This window comes from Pteropus alecto, unplaced genomic scaffold (assembly GCF_000325575.1).
Source record: "Pteropus alecto unplaced genomic scaffold, ASM32557v1 scaffold94, whole genome shotgun sequence".
Taxonomy (NCBI): domain Eukaryota; kingdom Metazoa; phylum Chordata; class Mammalia; order Chiroptera; family Pteropodidae; genus Pteropus; species Pteropus alecto.
The window spans coordinates 10687311-10705088 of record NW_006437736.1 but is presented as its reverse complement, the minus strand read 5'-3'; the positions used below and the strand labels follow the sequence as shown (position 1 = coordinate 10705088).

The 17778-nt window shown below is 39.3% G+C and overlaps 1 long non-coding RNA gene across 3 annotated transcripts in view; it reads left to right on the top strand.

Annotated features, from left to right (window-relative positions):
• The window catches only part of LOC112481871, a 320221-nt gene that overhangs the window by 48546 nt on the left and 253897 nt on the right, over positions 1-17778 (top strand). For 2 of the 3 annotated variants that reach the window (XR_003047066.1, XR_003047064.1), the window contains 2 exons: positions 546-691; positions 8076-8182. This is a non-coding gene — a long non-coding RNA (uncharacterized LOC112481871). Of the gene's footprint in view, positions 1-545; positions 692-4539; positions 4677-5328; positions 5409-8075; positions 8183-17778 lie in introns of those variants that run through there. The other variant, XR_003047065.1, reaches the window with a different exon arrangement.

Here is a 17778-nt window from a genome sequence, read left to right as displayed (position 1 = left end):
TAAAGAACCCCAAATCAGTATTGTTGTTACAGCAGCAGAGGAGTGTGAGCGAGCCCCAGAACGGCTTTGGGAGGAGCACATGGAAACTTCTGGAAATGTTCTGTTTCATAAGTTCGGTAAAAGTTTCGAGGAATTTATTTTATTATGCTTCATTCATAACTTACATGTATATTACATATATTCATTAGGTATACAAATATTCTGTTAAAAGAAAGAACTGATGGTAGCCTATCAGAGGGAAGCAGGTAACTGATATAAGGGGCAGCACAGCGGGGGTTAAAGGTTTGGGCTTTGCTTCATTCCTGGCTTAGCAGGAGCTCCAGCTGTGGGAAGCCACAGGAAAGCCCTGGAGTCACCACTGAGGTGGCTTTCTTAGGAGGGTGACTCTTTGGACTCTTGGGAGGGCAGCCATGGAGCGAGGAAGCAGTCCCCCTTGTGGGAGAAAGAACAGCCTGGAACCACCAGGAAGATGAGGGGTCTCTCATCTGGTGTTGGTGACAGGGCTGACTGTGGACCTCATGCTTGCTCTTTGCTTTCTCTTGCAGCCGCTGATGGACACCAGGAGAGGCTACACACAGCCTGGGAGTGTGTTCTCGATTCTAGTTGACCCCCCTTCTGATTTACTGTGTGGTCTTGGAAGATGCCACCTTTCTGGGCTCCAGCTCCCTCATCAGTATAATTAAGGGAAGAGGTGAGAGCAGTCATCTTCAGCCTGTTTCTGCGTCACCTTTAAAATTCTCTGGTGATATTCTTGGGGCACAGTAGGGGTGTCAGTTGAAAAGGATGTCTCAGCCTTGACTGGCCAGTCCAATCAGGGCAGCCACTCTGATGCATTTTACATGTTTAGATTTCATGTATAATTTCATTTCAGAGGAGGATTCTGCTACTAAGACAAAAAGCAATGAAAATCCAATCAATTAAAAGTTTGGAGACCACTGGTCTGGATTAATGTTTCACAAACCTACCTACATATCAGATTACCTTGAGGAATTTAAAAAAGTACAGATTCCCCAGACCTTACCTGGTATTTACTGAGTCAGTATTTCCAGGCATAGGCTCTCAGGGCCTTTGTAACAAGCCCCCTGGGGGGACCTCACAGCTGCAGCCCATCTCTGGTCCACAGCCTGCCTTTTGGAAACTCCTGTTGAGTTGGAACTTTGAAGTTCTCCTCCAAGCACGAACATGCCATGAGTCTGTGTTTATATTCCTCCTGTGTATAACACCTTCTGTTCCATTTGTTTATTTTTTCCCCATTTCTACCAAAACAACAGCTTCTAAGAACCAAAATATCAAAATGAAGCTGCCATCCTATTTTATTTTTTCCCCATGTACAAAATTCAGAGTCATTTTTCTGTTGTGTGTGTGTGTGTGTGTGTGTGTGTGTGCGTGCGTGCGTGCGTGCGTGTGTGTGTGTGTCTCCCCCCTCTCTGAACATTGGGTATAAAAATAGGCTTTTTGTTTTTCTACAGTGCCTACCGCTGTAGCTCCCACATGCTTTGGAAATCCTGCCATTCAAGTTTGAATAGATACTAAAGGAATCCAGGGAGTAATTTCGCCTCGCATCATTTGGGCGACAAAATATTTCCAAACTGTGCTCTGACATTGACTTTGAAATATATCTCCCTTCCTGTTTGCCCCACCTTCTGAAAACATATAAGCATGCCTGATTGAATAGCTCACTGGAGAGAGTTAAAGATAAGACTGGGAACACCTGCTCTTGAAATAGTGTCTGTGGTTAGTACCCCTTAACAAAGAAATATGATTCTTAGAAGGGCCAGTGAAGGGCAGATGAAAGAATTAAGGGAATAGGTGGGCTGAAACATGAGGTCAAACTAAGAAGATTAAGACTTTCAACCCACAGAGATGAAGGCTGCATGGAGAGATGATCAAAGTAGAGGAAGCCACGAACACATCAATATGTTTGTGTTCACCAAATTCCAAAGTACGAGAATGGGTAGGGAGGACTCTTTGAAGCCTGAAAAAGGAGAAATTTAGAACAAATAGAAAAAACTTTAGTTTACACAGTGAGTCATAAACTTTTGAAATAAGTCTCTCCCAAGATATGGTCTGGGCTGAAAATAATAAAGGTTCACAGAAGGTGTAATTTTTATTAGTCGTAGAGACTCAGTGGTTTTTGAGAGTGAATTATACTTCCTGTGGTACCCTCTTTGGTTGGTACTATGTAGGAGAAAGAATGCCAAGCTGTGTTTACTCTGCAGTTGATCTAATGTGACAAAATATATGTCCTTAAGGAGGAAACACCTTATTCAGTCATGTGCCTTAAAAATTTTAAGCCATGGAAACAATTTCTTCACTGCGGGGGATATCACTAACACAGTGAGGTTGGGGTGGGTGGAAACATTACATAGCTGCTAAACAGATTAACAGGGCCAGAGAGGGAGAAGACAGGAAGAGACCCCCACCAAGGCTGTTGCATACCACATGAGGCCCTCAGCAGTGAGAAAGCCATGTGAATACTTCTCAGTGCCACAGGTGAGGATTTTTTTCTGAAGCGGGCATGACCTTTCTTCCTTATCATCCCTCCTCAGTCATGCAAAGGGCTGGCATTTGAAGCTGTCAGACAGGGGAACATTGCATTCTGGGATGTGAAGTCATCCACAGAAAGAGGTAGAGATAAGAAAGGATGGTCAACGCAGGAGTCGTTAGCTATCTTTGAACTCTTTCTGAGATTCTAATGAAATACATCTATAAAAACATCATTTTAGTAAAAGTACACCAAACAGCAGGGTTAAGAGTTGATTCTTTCTCAACCTATCAAAATTATACTGTATACATGACTGTGTTATATAAGACACTTTATTAGAAACTTGTCCTGGTTATCTACTGCTGTGTAACAAACAACTCCAACACTTAATGGTTTAAAGCAACAACCAGTGAATAGTGCTCATGGATTTTATGAGTCAGTAATTTGGATGGTTAATCTCTTCTCCACAATGAATGGGGCCTCCAAATGACCGAGGGAGTCATCTGGAGGCTTCTTCCCTCACATGTCTGGCACTTGGGCTAGGACAATTTGAAGGCTGGGCTCAACCGAAAATGTCAGCCAGAACTGGCCTCTCTATGTGGCTTATTTTTTCACAGCCCAGCCGCTGGGTTCCCAGTGGGATAATCCAGAGACTAAACAGATGGATGCTGCATGGCCTTTTCTGACATAGTCTAGTTTCAGAATTCTGAAGCAGTCACTTTTGTTGCATTCTGTTGGCATAAGTGAATCACTGAGGCTGCCCATATTCAAGGAAAGGTTAATGCCACCTCTTGATGGGGAGGGTGATAAGGTTACATCATTGAAGAGCATGTGGGAAGGTACATATTGTCAAGACCATCTTGGAAAATGAAGTACAATCTGCCACAAGGATATCTGTATATGTGTGTGTATAAATAATCACCTTTTTCCCATGTTAAAGTCTGAGAGATGAATTCTTTTGGCATCTAGGGGACAGAGAATGCAGGATGTGTTTATTGCAGGGTAGGAAGAGGGGAGGGGATTAAGAGCAATACTTACATCTTATCCATGAAAGAGATGAACTGGATAAAACTCTCCTCAGTAAAGGATGAACACACAAATAAATTAAACCAACCTGGGGCCTTTGGAAAGTTTCTACAACTTTAGAGATGGGAACCATTGCCTTGAAGATACAAATGGAATGCATACTTTGAAAAATGGCCTGTTAAAGGAAACAAATGGATATTTTTGAAATCTTCTTTGGAAGGAAGAAGGAACATAAATGAAACTTCAAAAAATTGCATCAGTTACCTTGAAGGGAAAGGTAAGAGGCTCGTTTAGAATGCAGAGGAAATGATCAAAGAGATGAACATAATAGCAAGGTTGATCAATATGGAAGGCAGTTATAGATAATGAAACCACGACTCTATGGCATTTCTGAAGATAAAGTCAGTACGAATGCTATTGAAATAATACTAAAAGATGCGAAGAAGAAAACTCTCCCAAATGTATGAAAGATTGAGTCAGCATTGATAACACTCAATAATTTCTAGAGAAAATAAATTAAGCCTTACTTTCAGACATGTTCTGGCAAAAACATTTGAATTTTATAGACAAATAAAAACATCGATGCAAAACTCTGAATTCTCAAAAGTTTTTTTACAGAGGAAAAAACATCAAGTTGAATTCGGATTTCATCTCTACAAATTTAACACCAGATAATCATAGCGTAACCTCTATAATATAAAGCACTAGATAATAATAGACTCATGAGGAAAAAAAGTTTTAACCAAAGCATCCCTCCAAGATTTTATTAATGTGTGAAAGCAACAAGGAAGCATTGTCAACTATAAAAGGATTCATACTGGTATGATTTCTGGAAAATTATTAAAGCTATGTCAGCTGATGGCCTCTGTCTGGAGTGAGAAAGTACACTTTACAAGAAACAATAATAATAATTATGTGGATTTCAAATTTCATATACAGTTAACAAAGACTGACAAGTAGAGGAGAGACAATGCTGATGCCTCAACTTACATAAGGAGAAATGACAGATGTACTGTTTCTCCTTCTAGAAAGCAAATTAAGGATTGGTGGAGCAGAGTGGAGAAAACTCCAGCCATAATATTTGCAGAGGAGGTTGCAGCTGAGAAAGAAGCCAGGCTGCCTGGAATACTCCAAAAAGGATTTATACTATAAGCACAGAGAACAGGTAACTGAGAGTGGGAATGAGTTAGCAAAAAGCAGAGAATTGGAGAATATCGAAAAATCTGTTTATATAGGGACACAATCTACTTTCTCCTTCAGAAAGTCTAGCAACTAAGTATTTTCCTCCAGGCAGAAACAATAGCAACAAAACAAAAACCTAGAGTGTTCTTTTCTAAATAAATTGAACACATAGTCTGGGAGAACTTGGGCTGTTAGTGTGGGTGTTATCACCCTGGAGTAATGCCCTTCACATTCTGTCATTTAGATGGCTCATAAATAAAGCTGGCTCTCACCTCCTCACTCTGTTCCCCTAAAGGGAAGCCTGTGAGTTGATGACTTTTGCTCGTAGTCGGCCCTGTGTTTGAGGAAGTTCACAACATGTAAAAGAAAGTGAAAGATATTTTGAGGAACTTCACAAAATAGAATAGAAAAGATATAGAAAACTGACCCCTGAAGAAACAGAATTCAGGTCAACGAATATAGTTTAAAAACAACAACAGTGGCGACTGCTGTCCTCAGTGAGGTATAAGACGATATGGGCACTGTTGTCTCCACAAAAGATGAGCATGATGCTATGAACATGAAAAATACAAAGAAGGAGGTAAAACGTTTGGAAATTAGAGCGATGATTACTCAAACAAAACATTTTTTTCCAGCTTACCTCGGAGGAAAAGTTGAGGAAATCTCCCTAAAAGTTGCCCAAGAAGAGAACATAAGAGCAGAGAAAAGATGGAAGTCAGTTAAGGTGAGGACTTAAAAGTGTCCAGTAGATGGACTTAACAAAAATCGGGCCACTGGTGATCTTGCCAAAAATAGATTCAGGGAACAATAGAGTGAATACAACATAAATATCCAAATGATGGGATTCTGTTTGTCTGGCTTAAGAAGATTGGTTCATTGTTTCAAAGTTTGTATTAAAGTCAGTGGAAAAGAATCCTGTTATTTCATCCCAAATATAAAATTTTAACTCATCTGCGTAGTTTAATGGATAGTGACGTCACAGTCTTGAATTCTTATTCAAAAATTACCTACTGCATTATTGTCATAGGTGGGTGGCAGTGACCTCGCGCCAGCAACAAGCTGGGCCAAGATTATTCAGATTATTAATTTATTTTTCAGGATTCTAAGTTACATATCATTAAAGATCTTAGTAGCATTGATATTATTTAGTTGTAAATCAGTTATCTCTACTAGAGAAAGATAGGCGAGTCGTTTGATTAGTTTGTCCATTACCATATTATAAATTGGTACATAATTTCTTATATAAACAGTTCGAGCATTTTCTGGGGATAAGCATTTTAAGTTTTCTGTAAATAAAAGAATAAACTCAGATAAATATTTGAAGAAACAAATGAAAATTAGCTGGTAGGAAAAATGATCCATAAACTATACATTTTTCAAAGATTTCTGTGAAGTATTCATTGACCCTGAAGTAGTGTATCACCACTATCAGCACCCTAAGAAAAGTAGTAGCTTGCTAAATTGATATTATTATTAGATTTTGATGGGAAAATGGTTGCCTTCCAGATAAGAACTGTCTTGGAGCTCTTCGTTTAACTACAAACAAAGGGTTTCCGGCTCTGCTGTGCTCTTTAACTCTGTACCATTGGCAGGAGGCAAAATGATAATGGGTAATAGCTTAAAAAGTCACTTTTTATACGGCAAGTAAGCTTGAGACTTTCAGTCCTGCAAATTAAGTTAAAATGAATGGCTTCTGAACAGCACATTGGGTGACAGGAAGTTTATAAATGTTATGTCTCCTGAGGTGTTCCAGTTTGGTCAGAATAAGCTTTTTCTGCAACAGTCTCCTGGAAAGACCAGCGGTCTCCAGAGAGATTGGTTAATAAGTCAGTTACCTGAGTGCTGAAAATGAAATTGAAGAGGTAGGGGAATAAAAAAGACTTGAAAGGAGAAAAATGTTAATTTAGCCAATTCAACGCTTCTTCTACCAGAGTGATATTCAAAGCTGGCTAACCCACTGTCTGTGGTTTTTTTCTAATTTCAGTTTGTACGATGGCTCTCATAAACACAGGGTTTTGTGTTTTAATCATGCAGAGCTGATATAAAAAAGAGGGTGAATAGGAGATTTAGGCTGAAAATGACGTTAGGAGGACCACCAAAGGTGCCGTCTGACTGGACAGCACAGTAGGTGGAATACAGTGTTGTTGCCATGAACTACCCTTGTTCTGCCGTCGCCTTTGCAAATGTCCCCAGGAACTGAGGTAATGGTCAGGGGTATATATGTATGTCATGATCTGACAGTCATCCCTAAAAAGGCATTTTAATTTTCTCATGGAAAGGTGCTCTCAAAGGAAACACAATCAATTGGCTTCTGAAATTGGTCTCGATAGTTTGAGATCATTGGACATATGGTGTTATATAAGTCAACGAGCAGATGTGCTTGACTGTGTACGAGAAAGAGCATCGCGTTGACAAAGGCAATATTGTTTGCCTGAAGTTTTATTTTTTTCCCTCGTCCTTGGGATGGGGTAGGGTGCTGAAGCAGCAGTAAGAGAGAGAAGATTGAGGTCCCTTCAGATTTCACAGGCCACCAACCCAGCAAGTCTCATGATTTCATTTTATACACATCACTCTACATGTGTTTACACATAGTTTCTCCTATTTTCTAGTAGCCGAGAAGTTAATAGTGTTGTTGTTAAATAAATGAATGTATTAATTTTAATGTGCAATGATTTTTGTAAAAGCAGTAATGTGTTCTCAGGAAAGCTTCATGAAGTATTCATTTTTCCTACCACTACACTGTAAATCTATTTACCAGTTATAATCATTTCAAGATTTAGTTTGTTCTTTGGTTATTATTTTGACCAAGAGGGCAGGGAGGAGGACGTGACATCATCCTATCATCCCTCTTCTACTTTCTGCTCTCCTTCTTCTGCTCCAGCGCCGTGGCCTCCGTTCAGCCTTGCATCGCCCCGCTGCCTGGACCGTCGCAGTAGCCTAGCTTCCTCTTAACTGGGCTCCTTACTCGAGCTTTGTCGATCTGCAGAGCCTTCGTACACAAGTGATAGGTCTCCAGTATAGATCTGGTCATGTCAGTTTCTTTTATAATATTCGGTGCTTAGACAAGAATATCCAAATCCATGCAAAGCCATTCATGAATTGACCCGTTACTACCTCTCTAATCTAGGGATTTTCAACCAGGGTCAATTTGTCAATTTTTCCTCACAGGGGACATTTGACAATGTCTGCAGACATTTTTGATTCTCTGTGTGTGTGTGTGTTACTGGAATCTAGGGGGTAGAGGCCAGGGATGCTGCTAAATATCCTGGAATGCACAGGACAAGCCTCCACAACAAAGAAATATATAGTCCAAAATGTTCATAGTGCTGAGGTTGAGAAACTCTGCTCTTACCTAATCTACTCATTTCTCCTGTGCTTCCAGACTCCAACCTCAGGGAACTACATGCCCCTTCATGAATATGCCATGCCGTTTCTCTTGTCCTCATCTTTGCACATGCTGTTCCCTATGACCGGAATGCCTCTCTGGAGGTAAAGTATTACGATCCCTGGGTCATCATAGTACCTTAGGCATCTATCTAATTTGTACTTGTGTTGCACCGTAATATTGATTTAAAAAAAATTTCCCGTGTTCCTTACTGGGTGGAGCTACTTACGTTGGGCATCATTATTATGTTCCCACAGTGTGGTACAAATCTCGGCACATAGTAGGTAATGGGCATGCTTATTTGTTGGATACTTGGCTTTATGTATGGATGAATACAATCTGTATTTAGATCAGATGATAGAATGCAATATCGTTTATAACCCAAGGCTACTAATATTCCAACTTGGAAATTAATCCTTCTTTCATTCCATTCTTTTCAATGTCAATTTCTTGATTTTTTTCTTTTGTTTTGTACTTTGATTGCTTGTGCACTGAATGTGGTAGGTGATCAGTAGCTGTTAGAGACATGTTGGCCATAGGTCTGAGTTCAAACAGAGTGCTACCATTGTATAGCCAACCGTAGATTCTTTCTCTCTAGAAAAGAAGGAGATATTTTTTCCCTTTCAAAATTGATCTTCCTAGGCCACCTCAGTGGTACCTCCCTACCTTCAAGCCTCCCCCTGAGCCCCCCACAAACGCTCTTCACCCAGCATAGCTTAGCACACCCTGAAAGCTTTGATGCAGAACTGAAGACTCCAGGAGTGAGAAAGCCTAGGGGCCGCCCACAGATATGGCTGCCTTAATTCAGTTCATCCCATTCATGTTCAGAACGTTAAATCCCATCCTTGCTGTGTTGGTAATGGCAGATAGTTATCTCCTCTTCAGGCCACAGTTTCTTCTTCAGGTTCGGTTCCCTTCTATTATGAATGCTGTTTAGTTCACTTTGCTTCTACCCTTAAATATCAAGTGGAGCTAATTCTATCTTTAGCCTCCCTTTTGTCATCTGGAAGAGAATGGTCTATCCAATTTCTTTTAGATGTCCTTTCTTCCTCTGGCTGGAGACATGAATCTTTGAGGGGAGGAAGTACCTTAATCAGATCTGTAGTTGGGTGATTTTCCATTCATTTGTCCAACTGCCCCATTCCTTCTGTTTCTCTCAGTGATAGTTCCTGGTTTTGGACCCATTTTCTTGTTCTCTGGCTTTCACTTTTATTATAGATTCTGGTTCTCATATATCTGAAACATAATTATTTTTTTCTTGTGAAGTCTTTGGCTATTCTCCTGGACTCTTGTTCTTTGCCCTCATTCCTCTATAGGTACCTATTAGCACTTATATCTCTTCCTCCAAATTTACCATATTCTTTTTAGATGATGGCATTTTTTTCACAGGCTTCTAACTTGAGTCTTTTACCTATTGTACTTCTTGAGTAGCAGAGGCTTGGTGGTATTAATCTTTGAGTTGTATTGTGTCTAGGAAATGGGGTTGGGTGGGGGGAGAAAGGGAGTATTTAAGAAAGAAAGAAGCAAGAGATCTTCATTTTACTCATATCAGAAAAGGGATTCTTTTCTATTAAACTCAGCTCTGGGTTTCATTTTCTTGCTTAGAGCCTTGATCCTTACCGTTAGCCATAAGCAAAGTTTCAGTAATTTGCGGAATTTGAAAAAGCAAAACCAACCTCAGGATGGCCGCTTTTGGAACCTTTTCAGTATTGGGCATCGCATGATAAGAAACACATACTTCTCCCACAGAGCAGCCGGAGGGGGAGAGGGTGTATTCAAGACAAAGGGCATTGGATCAGAAACAAAGGAAGAAAAAATGTCGGATTTCAGTAAGGGCTCCAATCTGGAAGTTACCCCTCCCAAAATATACAATAAAAACAAAAACAAACAACAAACAAACTCTTCTCTTTTCTTGGCCATAGACAGGCCAGATATATGGAACAAGAGCTCAGAGAGTAGATAGGTAATAAGCTAAAACACGTCATAAACTGAGAGACGAACAATGTATTCCAGAAGTTTACATGGAAAGTAGGCAGCCAGTGTGTTACAGAGGATATTGGCAGGAAGCAAGGTATCCTCAGCAAAATGATTGATAATAAGAACGCATAAAGTGAATTCTGAAGTGCCTTAGAAGAGGTTTAACAAAAGGACAGTGATGAGAAATTCAGCTACTGTATTGTGGACCGGGGGGAATAAGAATAGGATAGAGAAGATGGAGGCAAAAGAACAATTCAGATTATATCATAAGCACAGTCCCCTACCCTTAATGGCTAAGAGTTTTCAGCATTTTTTTTTTTCATAAGAAAGAAAAAGATATTTCTTTTAGAACCCTGCTCTCTTTTCTTTATATCTCGGTGTGAATAAAGTTCAGTCTTTCTCAGTGCTTTAGTTATCTTCATGAAGTTGCAAGTTAACTTCACTTAGTTTTATTACATGTAGACAAGCTGATTCTATTTCAGCCAAGAGTCTGTCATGCAGAATGGGAAGAGTGGGTAAGCAGCACCCTTACAGGATGCTATCGTTACTCCCCCATCCTCTGCCATCACTTCTTTTGTATAATTTAAGCCTCCTATAACTAGAAGCCAGTTAACCAGAAGGTTTTAATAGTCCCAATTCCCACTCCTATTCACTGTGGTTTTGAATATTTAAAAAAAAAGTTATTGGAAAAGGGTCAAATATCAAGAAAATAGATGGTGGCAATACTTAGTATGTGAAAAGACGCTGAAAACTATGATCGATGATTAAGAATTCTGGAATTAGTATAGATTCAGTTCAACCTCCTTTAGATGATTTAAATCAGTAGCTATGATTTAAATCAAGTGGGAAACTCCCACTTGAAGTTTATTATAATAAGCCCAAAATGAAGACCTCAGTTGAAAGACTTGGCTGTGTTCAGGATGGTGAATGTACTTAGGCTGGACAGGGAACTAATAATGTATCCTAGGATAAAAACAAAGGTCAAAGCAAAGATTCCAAGAACATTCTGAATACTTGTTTTTTAAAACTTTTTTAAATGAAAATTTTCAAAGATACATAAAAGTAGAGAGAATGCTATAATGCTCTAGAGGTGCAATTAGATTTAATTCCAATTTTTAGGCAAGACTTTCCTGGGTAGTGCTCTGTAGTTCCTGTTGCTTCATTTCTTGAAGCCATAAGGTCTGTTTGTCCCACTTGAAATGATGCTAAGGTCAATGAGTGGAGACCGATGTGTCAGCCTCCTTCCTCCATTTAAAATATCTGTTCCTTGATTATTGTTGTCTAGATCCATTATTTCATTTAAGGGCTTGCAGAAGGTGATTTTTTTAGTTCTATTATTCTGTCTGCATTTATTATGAAAATTTTCCTATACAGAAGAAATTTCTTTCATTAAGTATTTGATTACCCTGAAAGATAGGAAGTGTCACTGTAAAGTACAGGAAGGGAGAATAAATGCCTGATTCACTCCTTTCATTTATCAGCCTTCACAGTCATGTGTTGGGGCCCCAGCAATCTGATTTGTGGCCACCTAACGAATATGACCTGGGGTTTTGTTTTTAAATTCTATTTGCTTAGGTCATTGATGAAATGCTTTTGTCCCCCTATTCTAGAATTATATTATTATTATTTTTTTGGCTAAATATAACTCTGTTACCTCCCCACACATACCCTGACTTAACAAAAACTAGTAAAAATTCTCAAACAGAAGTGACAGTAGAGGTGTTGAATTGAAGGAAGAATTATGGTTTTCCTGTTCATTTTTCAAGTATTTTATGATTTGTGTTTAATACAAGGACCTCCCAGACCTACCATTGCAAGGGTGGGTTTAAATATAAATTCTAATGTTCAGAGGTGATATATGGCCTCCTCCTTCCCATGTGGCAGGCCTATTGTCAGGATGTGCACATGCTTATGATCTATAGACGGGGAACTGCTGAGGCAGTAGCATTTCTCTGCATTGGGCCTCATGTATCCTGGCAAAGATGCACTTAGTGTTGCCAGCATGCTCATCGGGTATTTTAGGAAGTAATGATAGCATGGTTCTATAGGAGTCCACTGTACTGTAAACTATGTCTACAATAGGCCTAATCGAAGGAATCATCAGCGACACTTGGTATTTTATTTTGAGGGTGGAGTGACACAGGAGAAAAGGAATTATTGAAGGAGAAAATAAATGTATGTATGCATGTATGTATGACTGTAGATATGTATGCATGTATATATGAATGTATATATGTATGTATGTATGCATGTAAGTATGTATTTATTTGTAGGTATGCATGTAAGCTTTCCCTCTTTTCTATCATCCCTTGGGTCTTCTCTGAATTAGAGTTTGGTGACTACAAAATGGCGGAAATAAAAGCTTCATAGGGTTCGGATAAGCTTGATGAAATTTAATTCTTCGAAGCTGTTTAGGCTGAAACCTTTTAGGGAAGAGACTAAAGCCAATACCGAAGAGAACTTGGAGGATAAGGTTGCCAGGGAAATACAGGATGCCCAGGTAAAATTGAATTTCAGATAATGATTAATTTTTTAGTAAAAACTTAGCTCAAATATTGTATAGGACATACTTTTATGGAAAAAATTACTCATTTATCTGAAATTCAACTTTAACTGTATGTCCTGGACTTTTATTTGCTAAATCTGGCAACTTTACTTGGAGGGCTCAGGGAACAATCTGAGAGTTGTTCGTGGTGTTATGTGCTGAGCCTCCAGGCCTTTAATTATCTCGGGAAAACTCAGGGGAGTGCTAGTAATGACCATGAATATTCCTATATAAAGTGCTGATATTCATCAGAGCAAAGCCTGCTATTCCCTAACAGGTATACTTTTTAATGGCCTTCTTATTATATAAAAATGAACACCAATAGGCATAGAGTTTTCTAGGGGGTCGGAAGACCCTCGGCTAATCAGTCTTTTCCACTGAGCGTATTAGTTATATGAGGTCTGGGAATAATGAAACGCTAGGAGCCAGGGCAGTAGTCTTTAGATTTAACCAGGTGAAACAGATGTTAAATAACATTTTGTTTAACTTGTTCAGACATCCATTGAAGAGGACGGTAGGAAACTTGCATTTTTCATGACCTGGTTATAGAACTGGAAAAATTAAAGGAGGTGCGAGTATCTATTTGTTTTAAATGTTGCATGAAATAGATCACATCAAAGCCTATATTTTTGGTGATCTCTGAGAAATTTGTGCCTGGGATTTCTCGGTACTTTTAGTAGTAGTATAATCAGCAGTGCCTAAAGGTATTCTTTTTGCCCCTTTACAATACATGTTGTCTGTTGAGTTCGGTAGTGTATGTAAACCTGAAATACAGCAGAGAGATGGCTGCCCAGCCATCTTTATGTGATATTGAATAATTCTCAGAGAGGAGTCTTGTGAGATAAAGAACTAAGGTTTTACACAATTGAATACACAGAGCTTGATGGTTTTATATCTTTTGTAAACCATATTTCCTTTATTTCACCCTTGTGCATCTCTAGGAGCTGCCATTTTTATAACACATGTCAACTTGTTCAACTTTCATTCATTGGTCCAGGGTTGGTTACTTGGTAAAAATTGACCAATCATAATAGAGCTTTGTCGTTAACCCTTTCTGTGATCACCTGAGACTTCTCTAGTATTCTTCTAAAGAATCAATTAATTCCTTTTTTCTCCCTAAGCCAAAGAGTTCAAGTTGGATTTCTGAGATTTGTAACTAAAAGAGTCCCAGCTAATAAAACCTAGAGCTAAATTTTTATAAAATACAATGTATAAGCTGTTAGGCTGCTTTAAAGAAAAAAGCAGCAAATTAAATCTTAACCTCCTCACAGTCAACTCTTGAACTGTTTCTATTTAAACTTACTTTAACGCTGCCCCCCCGCAAGAAGATTTTTTAATCATTCTTTTGAAATTCATTTTCCCTCCAGTGAACTATCATATTTCATTATCTACACCGCTGTTACCACACTTAATTCATATTTTATTGCATCACAATTATTTTTGCTCACCTCTTCTATCCTTGAGAGCAGGGACCAATCTTTTATTCTAGTAGCTCTTGCAATGTCTACCTTGTAAGTCAAAAATAATATTTGTTCAATGGATGAATAAAAATTCTCTTGGTTATTTGTTCTTATTGGGGTACAATGGAGGTTTGTGTGGTTCTATATTCCAGAGAAATTACAATATTTTTATTTTGATTACTTAGAGATGTATACTTACGTGTATGAATGGTGTATTTCACAGAAAATAGAAAAAAACTTAGCTTTGAAAATCTGACTCAAAAGGTGGTGGAAGGATGTGGCTGGCTTGTGAAAGAAAGGAGTATTGTCCATTGAGGTTCTCTATGTGCTCTGAGAAGACCAGCTCCATTGGTGAGGGATGTGCCAGGGAACTGAACTGTCACGGACAATTAGAAAAAGTAAAGAAGATTCTCAGCTAAATTCTTGAGTCGCCTCTGGGAGGAAAGCAGAATGAGGCCCATCAATGAAGTTAGGCTGTGGCATGGATTGGATTCCTAGAGGAAGCAGCACTGCAGGGGGGCACATGAAGAACTTGGGCGAAATCATCCCAAGGGAAGACGGCTGTTAGCTGGCCAATGTGTGCTGTTGGAGATGTCAGAGAGAGCATGGCTCCAGGTAGAGTGCCTTGATGGGTCCCTAACCTGAGCCTCTCAAGCACATGTGTGTTCTAGCCTCTAGGGAAGAATCCTGTCTCTGGGGATTAATGAACTCTGCTATGGGAAGAGCCTTAAAACAGCTTTTTATAGGAAGTGAAAGGCACTGTTTTCTTGGCCAGAGATGAACCCAGAAATTGGACTTCCCAAAGAGGCCCGCAGAGGCGGGGATAGCCTTGTGAAAGCTGTAAATGGAGAGCAGAAAAGCAAGGTGAAGAGTAAAGGGGATGTGGGGCTCAATTCCATGGCCTTCTTCCTCCTCGACCTCCTTTTTAATTCGTTCCAGAGTCAAAGAGGGGATAACTGGGGGAGAGATTCCTGGAAAAGTCTAGACTTGGTGACAATCAAGCCAGTGGGGTCTTATATATAGGATATTTAACACATATAATGTTATAGTATATTGTATTAAGCATGTAGTATTATATATGTTATAGTACTTACTAAATGTATATAGTATTATAGTAAACATGATTCATTTGTATATACTTGAATGAGATCAAAGGACATTAGGATGGCATGTATGAATGATTTGTTTAACCATTTCCAGTTGTGTGACAGTGTTTCTAATTTTTCAGTATCATCAGTATTCTGGCTATGAATTCATTGTATTTAAATCTATGTTCCTACTTCTGATTATTTGCTTAGGATAAGTTCTTGGAAGTGTAATTAAATCCAAGGGTATGAATAATTTTATGGGTCTTGATACCCATTGATAAATTGCTTTCTTGGAAGGGTTTACTAAGTTATACACCAACCTACACTGTATAACATTACTAACTTCGAGCGTTATCATTAAATTGCAAATCTTAGCACAGGTAAAGCTTGGGTATGTTTTGAGTTTTCCATGATTTTTACTTTATTAATAAGATATATTAATAACATTTATTTTATTGTGCTCCTTAGGTAAAACCTATTTGTTTGTGGCAGAATTGCCTTTAAAAAGAGCTCCTTGATTTCCTTTTTATAAAAGAAATATATTTGGGGTGGAAAGTATAGGCAAACAGAAAAGAGAAAATGAATATTACCTGTAATCCTATCTTCTGGAGATAACCATAGTTGAAGCTTAGGTGCATATATGTTTAGTCTTTTTTTAATGAATACATTTCAATGGTTTTCAAGCCTGGTTGCACATCAAAGTCACCTGTGGTGCTTTACAAAAATACAGATGACCAGACCTCATCTCTGGAGATTTGTATCGAACAGGCCTTCCTTGAAACATTTTCTACCATAGTGTTTAATGGTGTTGCACTCAACATGCCTTAGGATTGTTTATTTACCCACCTTTTCTGGGTCATCTCATTGACTACCAAAGCTTCAAGGATCTGTTGAGAGATAGAGATTTCTATCCTTAGCCCAGAGAGCTTTACCAAGTGTCAGAACCCTGAATCCCAGCAACTCAACATACTTCAACTCAACATGGGTGTGCTATAGGTCCCCCAAACTCAATATATTCAAAGCTCACCTCATTACTTACTGGCAAAACAAACAAACAAACAAACAAAAACAAAAAATGGGTTACTGCTTAAGTACTCCAAAAAATGTAGCCATCATCTTCTTATTTATCCCAACCCACATAGCCAGACAGTCTCAAAGGTGGCCCCCAGTGATCCATCCTTTCTGGTATTTATGTCTTTGTGTAATTCCCTCTCCTTGAATATGGGCTGGCATAGCTACTTGCTTTTAACCAATAGATGGTATGTCACTTCCATGATTAGGTCACGTAAGATTGTGACTTGTGCCTTGCCAGCACGCTCTGTCTTTGCCTGACTTTGCCAAAGCAAGTTGCAACGTTGCAGAGGAATGTTCCATATAGCAAGGAACTTAGTTGAATTGCTGCGAGGAACTGGTTCCTGTCAAAAATCATGTGAGCTTTGAAGCAGGTCTTTCTCCATTTGAGTTTCAGATGAGACCTCAGCCCTGGCCAACACTTTGCTTTCAGCCTTGTGTGAGATCGTGAAGCAGAGGGCCCAGCTAAGCTGTGAGACTGTGAAACAGAGGGCCCTGCCCTATGGGAACTGTAAGATTAAAAAATGTGTTTGTGCTAAGTAGGTGGTAATTTGTTATATAGCACTAAATAACTAATAGAAAATTAATCCTCAAGTTCTGTTGTTTCGGTTTCCTTGATGTCTCTGAAAGCTGGTGTATTTCATACGTTTACAACCAGTCATTGAAGTCAAGTATATCCATGAATCCTCTGAATTGTTACAGCTGCCTTCTCACCCTGCCTGTACTCTTGTAGCCTCCAGTCTTAGTTTTTTCTTTGCAGAATCATTCTTCAAAATGGAAATTGGATCAACTCCACTGCCTGAAACTTTTCAGCACTCTTACATTGTTCTTGGGTTGAAGTCCAGGGTGTTAAACACGGATCGCAAGGTTCTCTGTGGCCTGAACCCCTGCTTGCCTCTTTTTTAGGTCCTACATGGCATCATGTGCTCTTGGCTCTTGGCCTTCACCCTTGCTGCACCCTCTGCCTAAAGTGCTTTCTTATGTACTTCCCCACTTGCCCTGACTCCAAACTTTTCACCTAGTACAACTTATTTTTTACATACATACAATTTCCTTTAGCAAGTCTTTCCCAATTGCCCACATCTGAGCTGGGTGCCTCTGAGAATCATCTGCTAGCTCCATGTTCTTCACCTATTATTGTACTATCATTGCTGTTGTCTGTTTACTTGTCTCATGTCCCCTGAAGAAGGTAAGCTGTGGAGCCACTTGAAATTTACTACTTGGTTGATACTCAATAAGTATTTATTTGAATGAATAAATAAATACCAGGAGATCTTTGTTCTCTGGGTTTGGTGAAACCTTGAAAGCAGAGACCAGTTTTCTATATGCACCATGACTGGATCAAGCTGTGGCTTGATTCAACCAATATCGGGTCTCCTGCTACAGTGCCGCCCACCAGATCCCAAACATCACCCAGTTTTCTGCTTTACGTCACTGCCAAAAGGTTCCTTAGGCCACATTCTTTCCAATGTTAAGGCTCATGAGGAGTGAAATGAAGTGTAAGTGGTTCCAAGGTGTCTTAAGTCCAGCCAAGACCTCCAGCTTAGGAGGCGCTACAG